Here is an 8,960-nt window from a genome sequence, read left to right on the forward strand (position 1 = left end):
TTCTTTCTGAAAATTGGACGTTTGGTTTCCAAGGGTGGGGAATGAGGTCAATGCAGCCTGGGAAGATGACATTGGGTGCTATTAGGGCACACTGAGTTGTCTGCATCACGGAACTTTTAACCAAAACAATAATCTCACTGGGGAAAGAGACTTCTGAAAACTGCCCGTTTGTTTTGAGGGCAATGCACTGTGGGAAGATGACATCACACTCCCACAACCACTTGTGCAGATTTTTTTCCCCAAAATGCACTGGTGTAGACATACCTGTTTTCTACTCCAGTATGCAGGTGAGCTGGAACAACTTTTAGAGAGGGGGTGCTGAGAACTGTTGAACCCAGCTGGGAAACCCTGCATATAATAGAAACCACTTCTAGCCAGAGACTGCTGCAGCACCTCCTGCACCCTTAGTCCCAGCACCTATGCCACCATGCTCACTACACCTAGAGGGGCCAAGAGACCATTGTGCAGATCCAACTATTCCAACTATTCTGGCTTAATGTGATCTTGTAATGCATTTCCCCTTTGTACCCATCCACAATGGGAACGTTTCTCAAAGACACTGAAACAAGGAAGGTTGGTTTTATTCTTGAGCTGAATTTTGAGAGACTCCACCAAGGGCTGATTTTTTGGTGTGGTTGTTTTTTGTTCTAGAGTGAACAAATGATTTTAAAAAGCAAATGGCATGGAGAAACATAGCTTGAATGGTTTTGACATTTTTTTTCTTGATAAGAGAAGTTGTTGAACTTGGCATGTTGGTTCATCCTACCTTGACCTGATCACATGCATAGTCAAGTTTTTATTAAAATGTTTTGTATCTTTCAAACAAGATATTGATAACTGAAATGAAGCAGGAAGACAGTAGCATCTGGTTTTAATGAACAGGGTCTGCTTCGGCTTGAGAAGAAAAAGCATGAAGGGAAAGTCTGGATATTTTTGTTCAGCGAGTCAAAGAGCAATAGTCTTTTCAATACCAGCTATCTGTATGTTAAGAATTACCTTGGTGAGTGTACTCAAGCAGTTGTTCATATTTTTTAGATTAAAATGTTATTGTTGAATCTGATGTGTATTTCAGGATCGTTTTAGCCAGTACTTGTTTGCTTTTCTGCAATCTGGAGCAAGATACTACTTCTGTAGTGAGTTCTATCAATTGCTGTTTCCATTTTCAGGTTGGCTTTTTCAGTCTGCTGTTTATAAACACATAACTTTTCTGCAGAAAACTGCAGTGTGTTCCTATTGTTAATTGAAGACAAATATTGTAATTCTTAAGAGGAAGGGATTTTTTTCTTACTATGCTTATTAATATATGATGCAAAAGAACTACCTGTAAAGAACTTTAAGCTTGCAAAGTACACAAGAGTAAGGAAATGTCAGCATTAATTTTACCTATGCAATTTAATTCTGTCACCTTGTGCATATGCATTATGATATAGTATTTAATTACAAGATCACAAGACCCCCATCTCTTTCTGTGAACAAAGTAGCCATTTCATATTTCTTTTTTATCCTCATTACCCAGTGTATGGCACAGAATTATAGCACCTCTCCCCCCACCCTTTTTTTTTCTTCTTCTTCTTCAGAAAAGTCCACTAATTTTGGTTGTCTCAATAACTGGGCACCCAACTCGAGATATAATTTTTACTGAACACAAATTCTGTTACCATTGACTTCCATTGCAGTTGTGAGTGCTCATGCCTGCAGGTGTTACAAGCTGGGTAGTCAGAATATCAGGGACATTTCTGAAAGGTCTAATTTGAATGACTTGCTCAGCATCCCACAGGAAATCTGGGACTTAGTCAGGGATAGATGATTCCCTTAATGAAAAGACTTACCTTTTTATTTCTTGCTTTCTCAATGCTGCTCTGAGTCTCAGCACTGTGTACTGATAGAATCAGGAATCATATAATTAAAGACTAAGTTATAATGTTGATGCTCTCGAGTAGAATTGAGTGAAAAAATGGTGAGTTTTTAGTTTAGTTTAGTTTAGTTTAATTCTTGGCTGAACAAAAGCATCTTAAAAATTCTGTTGGATTTGAACCTAATCTGTTTTTGTTAAATGTCATCAAATTGAAAAATTAAAAAAAAAATGTTTTGAGTTGATCACAACTAACTCTATTTGGTTTATCATTTTCGTAACAGTCAACCACATTGGTATTCCTTAACTTTTCATAGCTTGACTTTGCAAGCTGAAAAATAGTTTGCTGTTTTTTAAAAGGAATTCCTAGCTTTTCAAGAAAAGAAGTCTGCCTCCCTCCCTTCCACATAATGGCCTCCATATAGTTCATCATTAGGCTTTGCAAGCAAGACCTTCAGAAAGTTAGCACAGGCAACTACCACTTTAGTTCTGATTTCTCATGGCAGCAAAGCATTAATAGAGCCACATTAGTAGGCCTGTTGTAGATGGCACCAGCCACGGGAACTTTTATAGAAGAGTCCCTAATGTGAGGTGGGTGGTGGGAGGTGTATGTACAAAAAGACAATACCACCTGCATGTTGTATTATCTTTCTGATCAGAGCTCCACAGATCATAGGTAAGGATAATGTACGTGCATTCTCCCAATCTCTGCTCTCTCAAATCCTTCAGAGCCTTCTCCTCCCTTTCATGGTGCTTCAGAAAGGATCACAAGGGCTGTGTCTACACTACAAAATAACTTTGAAGTTGCTTACTTAGAAGTATAACTTCAAAGTAACAGACTTTGAAGATGAGCTTCTACACACAAAAAGCCACCCACCCTGACTTTGAAGTAGCGTCCCAGTACTTTGAAAGGAAGCATCTACACACCAATAGCCCCTACCTCAAAGTAAGAGGCCAGGAAATGATGCGGACAGGGGTCGCATGGCCGACAAGCCCTTCCAAGCTCGTAGCCAGCTGGTTCTGTAAAGGTCCCCTCCCAACATCCCCCAACTCTGCTGTTCTCAGGCCTGCCAGGATACACGCAGCAGGGCAGAGTGCATACTAGGGAGCAGACATGGACAACATGCCTCACCAGCTGCTCCCTCAAGGGGATCTCCTCACTGCTGTGGCCAGCCTGCTGGCCATGGTGCTTGCTGCCCTCTTTCAGCAGCATGGCAGGGCCTGTCTCATGGGCCCCATCTTGCAGAGTCTGAGCTTTCCCCTGGACCCCTCCATGATTCAGTGCCCATGGGCCTTCCCTACCAGCATGAAATGGTGGGACCAGCTGTACTGGGGGACTGGGACAATGAGCAGTGTCTGAGAAACTTCTGCATGACCAGGCGGATGTTCGAGGAGCTCTGCTGCTGGCTTGCCCCTGTCCTCCAGCACTACAACACAAGAATGCAGCCTGCGCTCCCTGTGCAGAAGAGGGTGACAATAGCACTGAGGAAACTGGCCACCCCAGACAGCCACCAGTCCATCGGCCATCAGTTTGGGGTGGGCAAGACCTCCGTCGAGGCAGTTCTGCTTGAGGTAAGCCTGGCTCACACCACAGACCTACCCTGGGGAGGGGGCTACTGGGCAAGGGGGAAGGGGGATGGAGACCCTGCTGGGGAGGGGGGAATGGGACCACCCAGTCTGGTGTTCATGGACGTGTCTTTCTTCCATCCCTGCAGGTTGTCTGAGCTCTCAAAAACATGCTCCTTCTCCATGTCATCAATGTTGGGGACCTGGATGTTGCCCTCGCTAGGTTTGCGGAGCTGGGGTTCCCAAACTGTTTTGGCATGATGGACAGAACTCACATTGCGATCCTGGCATTGGACCAAGTGGGGGCACCAAAGTGAACACGAAGGGGTACCACTTGATGGTCCTCCAGACTCTGGTTGATGTGAGGGGCTGCTTCATGGACATCTGTGTGGGTTGGTCGGGCAAGACCCATGGTGCTTAGGTGTTCTGAAATTCGTGGCTGGGATGCTGGATGGAGGAGGGCACCTATGTCCCCCCACAGGAGCTCCCGCTGGGGGACATCAAGATACCCCACTGTATCGTGGCTGATGCTGCATATCCACTGCATCCGTGGCTCAGGCAACCCTATATGGGACGCACCACCCTACCCCAAGAGGTTTTCAACAGCTGCCTCAATCGCCCACTGACGTGGAGCGCTGGGAGCCACAGCGGCCATGGGTGCCTCTACTGCCCTAGGTCCAGGGTCCCCTGCAGGGCTGGGACAGGGCCGGGACCACGAGGAGGTAGGGGAAGCATGGGGGCACTGTAGGCTCAGCCTCCCCAGGGTGTGCGGGTGGGGGGGTGCTGGGGCCGCTGCTGGTGTGTCCACTCTGGCCAAGAGCCAACGGCCCAGTTCCTTGTGGGCAGGCGAGGACAGGTCTGCTGGGAGATCGGTCATTGTGGGTGAGGGTAACCGCTGTGAGGGGGGCTGATCTGGGCCGGGCTGGCGAGGGAGTGGGAGGTTGGGCAAGGTAAGTGGCCACAGTTTGGGTGAGGGTTTCCCAAGGGGAGGGTGATCATGAAGGTCCCATCGCTGGATCCCCTCATCATTGCCCTTGGCCTCTGTGCCCTGATCTCTCAGTGTGGGGCTGGTGGTGCCCAATGAACTCGTCTCCTGCTGTGTATCCAGGGTGTGGGGGTGGTGATGTCCATGAGGTGCCATGGTGGGGCTATCTCCTTCAACCCCAGGAACTGGTGCAGCTCCCTTTAATGGGGGCAGTGGGCGGGCCATGCCCCCGAGAGGCCGGCTGCATCCCTTTATTGGCAGTACGCCTGACACAACTCCTTCTCTTTCATTTGGACGCTCTCCCCAGTCCAGATGGGGTGGTCCTGTGCGGTGACCCCCCTGGCCATACTGTCAAAAGTGTCCGAATTCCACTAGTGAGCCCCCGTGTGCAGCAGGACCACCTCATCCCCCACAGTCCAAGGAGATCCTGGAATTCTACCTCAGTCCTTAAGGGGGCCCCTCTTTGGGTGCAGCTTGCCCAGCTGCTGTGAGCCCACAGGGGTCTCACCAGTGGGCTCCGGTGGGTCCTGCCTTGATGCAATGGCCAGCTGGGGCTGTGTGGCTTGCATCCAGCATTGAGAGGGCATCATATAGCAGGGAGCTCATGGTCCCCCTGCTTCTGCCATGTTCTCAGCTTCCTGCCTGGGGTTGCTGGGTAGCTGCTTCCTCTCACATGGCTGGCAGTGACCATAAAGCCCCACCTGAGCTGGCCAGAGCATCTCTGGGCTCATGGGAGGCCACCGCCATGATGGACTCCCTACTTTGAAGTAGCAGGTGCAGCAAGTCTACACATGCCCTGCTTCAAAGTTAAACTTCAAAGTAGGGCACTACTCCATTCCTGGGAATGGGTAAGGACTTCAAAGTTAGGCTCCCAACTTCAAAGTTAAGGGAAAACATGTGTAGCCACTCCTCAGACTACTTCGAAGTAGCCCCTCACGTTGAAGTTAACTTCAAAGTAGGATCTTAGTGTAGATGCGCCCAAGGAGTGCCATCCATAGAGTCATGAGGAATCATTACACTACTGCCAGGGCTACCGCTTCCACACACAGAGGGGTAGACACATGCTTGGTTGGTGTTTCTTACCTAGAGGTATAGGGCAAGGGTCAGCAACCTCCGGCACATGTGCCAAGAGTGGCATGTAAGCCAATTTTCATCAGCACATGAGGTGGCAGCTTGGCCCCACTCCTCCTCCCCCATGCAGCCAGGAGCTTGCTCAAAGCCATACTGCCTGTGGATTAACAAAAGACAAGCTAATGCTACCAACCACCACCTAAACAAGAAAGTGCTGCATCTTAATTTAGTTATTAATGAAGCTGCTGTAAGTAGGATTATTAGGGTATGTCTACACAGTAGCCTTATTCAAAATATGCTGTTCCGGAAGAGCTATTCTGGAATAACTCATTTCAAAATAATGCTGCTACACACAAAATGCATTTTGAAATAGCCTTCAGCTATTTCAAAATACAGCGTCTACACAACAGAGCCTATTTTGAAATAGAACCATTGGGTGCACTTTGGCTTATTTCAAAATAGGCTCTATTCCTTGTCCACACAGCCCCTGTTTCAAAATAGGCGTTCTTTGTCATGGAATGAGATTTACCTATTTCAAAATTAACCAGCCGCTATTTTGAAATAGCGGTTGCCTTGTATAGATGCTAGCAAAGTTATTTCTAGACATACCCTTTTTGACTTTAAAAAGTCTCGCTGGCACTCAGACCATACATAGAAATCAAAAGGTCAAATATCAGCACTCTGCCACGTAAAGGTTTCTAACCACTGGTTTAGGGAATACAGTGGTTTAAGAGTATTTTCAAATGATAAATTAAGTGCTAGTAATCACTGATGTATCCCAATGTAGTACCTACCTTATTCAAGTATTTTAAACTAATTGTGAAGACATGGAGAAGGATAAAGTCACTTTTGAATATGAATTTATACTGCTTTGCTTTTGAAGTTTTAATCCTGGCTTTCACTTAAAAGTCACTGGATAAGTGCCCCAATTAGTTAAAGGTATGCAACATTCTTGATGCTTTCAGGTTTTTAATACTGCAGTAAAACTGGCTTTCAGCTACACTAATTGTGTCTTTGGATGCATTTGTTACCATTCTGGGAACTGAGAAATCAATGCAGTTAGCCAGGATAACTAAATAATTCTGTTAAATCTACATGCTTGTAAAAATTAAGATTTAAAAACAATACATACACTGTATTGCATTTGACCATTTACAATTTTTCTTTGGCTCCACCAACCATGTAGATGTCTAATCAGGGGATTATCAAGTAGACTAGAGAAATATAACAAAGTTCTGCATTGTAGTAAATATTTGTATAGCCAAAGCCTGGAGAAAGTTCATGTTATATTTTACTGTTGATAATTTAATAAATCTGTGGCATGCCTGAAATTGCACAGTAAATGTCAGAATGTGTTGAATGATGTACTGCACAAAAATAACATTTTGATAAACCTTGGGTGCCTGAATGACATTGTCATCAGAAAAATGCCATCAGAAAATGTCTGTGATTGGTATTTTCTAAAAAAAAGGAATGTATTTGAATTTTGTTACAAAATAAAAGAGGGAATGAAGACCATGATTTACTCCATCTTATAACTAAAACTAAAAATAGCCCCTTATGTGACAAATTGAATACCAGCGATTGAGGCAGACATTGTCCACACTATGAAAACAAGATGACATCAATCACGAGACTTCATGTAACAATCAGAGATCCATAATTTCCTTCTATTACAGAGAACACACTAATGTGTAAACAAGTGATTAAACTCCCTGAATCTGTGTTCTCTCTGCTTAAAGGACAGCAGATATATATTGCCGTTCTCTGCCACAGTAGTTTGTTTGCACTAAAATTAAGCAATAATGATTGAGGCGCAGAGCATTTCCTGGGGATTAATGACTGGCTGGGAGGAGTTGATGGCCCGAAGAACAGCCTTTGGCCATTAACCCCAGCCGGTCATTAAGCCAGAGGAAATGCCCTGCAGCAAGATCTTTATTGCTTTTAGAAAATGAAAAAGAAGAAAAACAAACCCATAACTATATGGGTATTTGTTATAGGTTGTGAAGTTTACAATCAATTTATACAGGCAGGTTGTTTTCAGACAGCTAATACTTTGTATATTATTCAGTTAGATTGTTTGAATCTCTCAAAATTACACTGCTATTGTATAGACCTACAGAGCTGGCAGGAGACAAATTGAAGGAATGTAAGTTTAGCCCTACCTTTATTAATTTACTCCTCAATGGGATTCATACATTATGTTTAATTCTAATATGATTTAAAAAAGGCAGAGGAATATTTAAAGTAGCTTTAAGTAGTTTGCATCATTTACAGTGAAAGGTATTGTCTTGCCAGAATGCTAAAATGAAATAGACATCAATATTGCAATCAAAACACATCCTTTCAAAATCATCGAAACACTGGCTCATCTAAATCTTAATATATGATAGTGATTATTAATTTAGAAACTATACATTTCATTACAGTTTACAATTGATGTATGTTTGGCAGGTCATCAATGTTATTATGTGTCATCTTCTTTGAGGAGGAAAATGGGCTTTTATTCAGGTTGTGTGGATTTTCTTTTTCTTGTTCATGAAGTAGAGTCATTTTGATTGAAGCTGTGGACTTTCCTTGAGCTGGATTTGTCAGATGAATCATTCTGTGCAGCAGTTTATTGACATGAAAAGATGTTCACTTAGGACTTATCAGAGACCTCAACATTTTCTGTTGCACCTTATAGACTAACAGATATTTTGGAGTATAAACTTTCATGGGCACACATCCGACGAAGCGGGTCTTTGCCCACGAAAGCATATGCTCCAAAATATCTGTTAGTCTATAAGGTGCCACAGGACGTCTTGTTGTTTTTGAAGATACAGACTAACATGGCTATCTCTCTGATACTTGTCAACATCTTCTGTTTCAGTTGTGATTACGGCCAAGTTTGAAGCCAAGTTTCCTGAGGACAAAGGTTAGTGTCTTAACTCACTCACTGATCTAGTAAGACCCTCAACCTTATTTGTTGATCTAATTTGTAGGTTGCATTCTTGGAGATTATTTTAGTTCTCAGGACATTCTACCTAACTGCTATTGCTTTTAAGTCTAGTTCTTAAAAGAAGCAACCACCACCAAAGATTGCTTATTTTTTAAACAGAAAATTGTTAACTAACGGATCTCTGCACTGCTGGTTCTAGGAAATCTGCAAAGGGTAATTTTTTAAGAACATAAACTGAGCTGAGATGTTCCCATCAAAACACTATTTTTAGTAAAACAAAAAACAGGTTTATTAACTACAGAGAGATTTTAATTGATTATAAGTTGCAAGTGTAGAGATAAAAGCTGATTACATAAGAAATAAAAATAAATACGCACTCTGAGTTTTACAAACTAAACAGTGTTTGAATCAAGTAGTGTCTCACCCTGACAGGTGGTACAAGCAGATTACAGCTCCTCAGGACACAGCTGGGACCGTCCTTCCCTAGTTCAAAGTCTTTGTCATCCAGATGTTCCTCCAGGTGTTTGAGTTGGGTGTAGGGAGAG

General features: G+C 43.6%; 1 protein-coding gene across 1 annotated transcript in view; it reads left to right on the forward strand.

Moving 5' to 3' along the window:
- ANAPC10 (anaphase promoting complex subunit 10) overlaps nucleotides 1-8,362 on the forward strand; it is a 406,696-nt gene extending 398,334 nt beyond the window's left edge. Inside the window, exon 8 of the transcript XR_012645413.1 lies at nucleotides 8,347-8,362. The gene's annotated coding sequence lies outside the window, so the exon portion shown is untranslated. The remainder of the gene's footprint in view (nucleotides 1-8,346) is intronic.
- Nucleotides 8,363-8,960: the final 598 nt, after the last annotated feature.

The sequence above is a fragment of the Carettochelys insculpta genome, chromosome 4 (assembly GCF_033958435.1).
Source record: "Carettochelys insculpta isolate YL-2023 chromosome 4, ASM3395843v1, whole genome shotgun sequence".
NCBI classification, from domain to species: Eukaryota; Metazoa; Chordata; order Testudines; family Carettochelyidae; genus Carettochelys; species Carettochelys insculpta.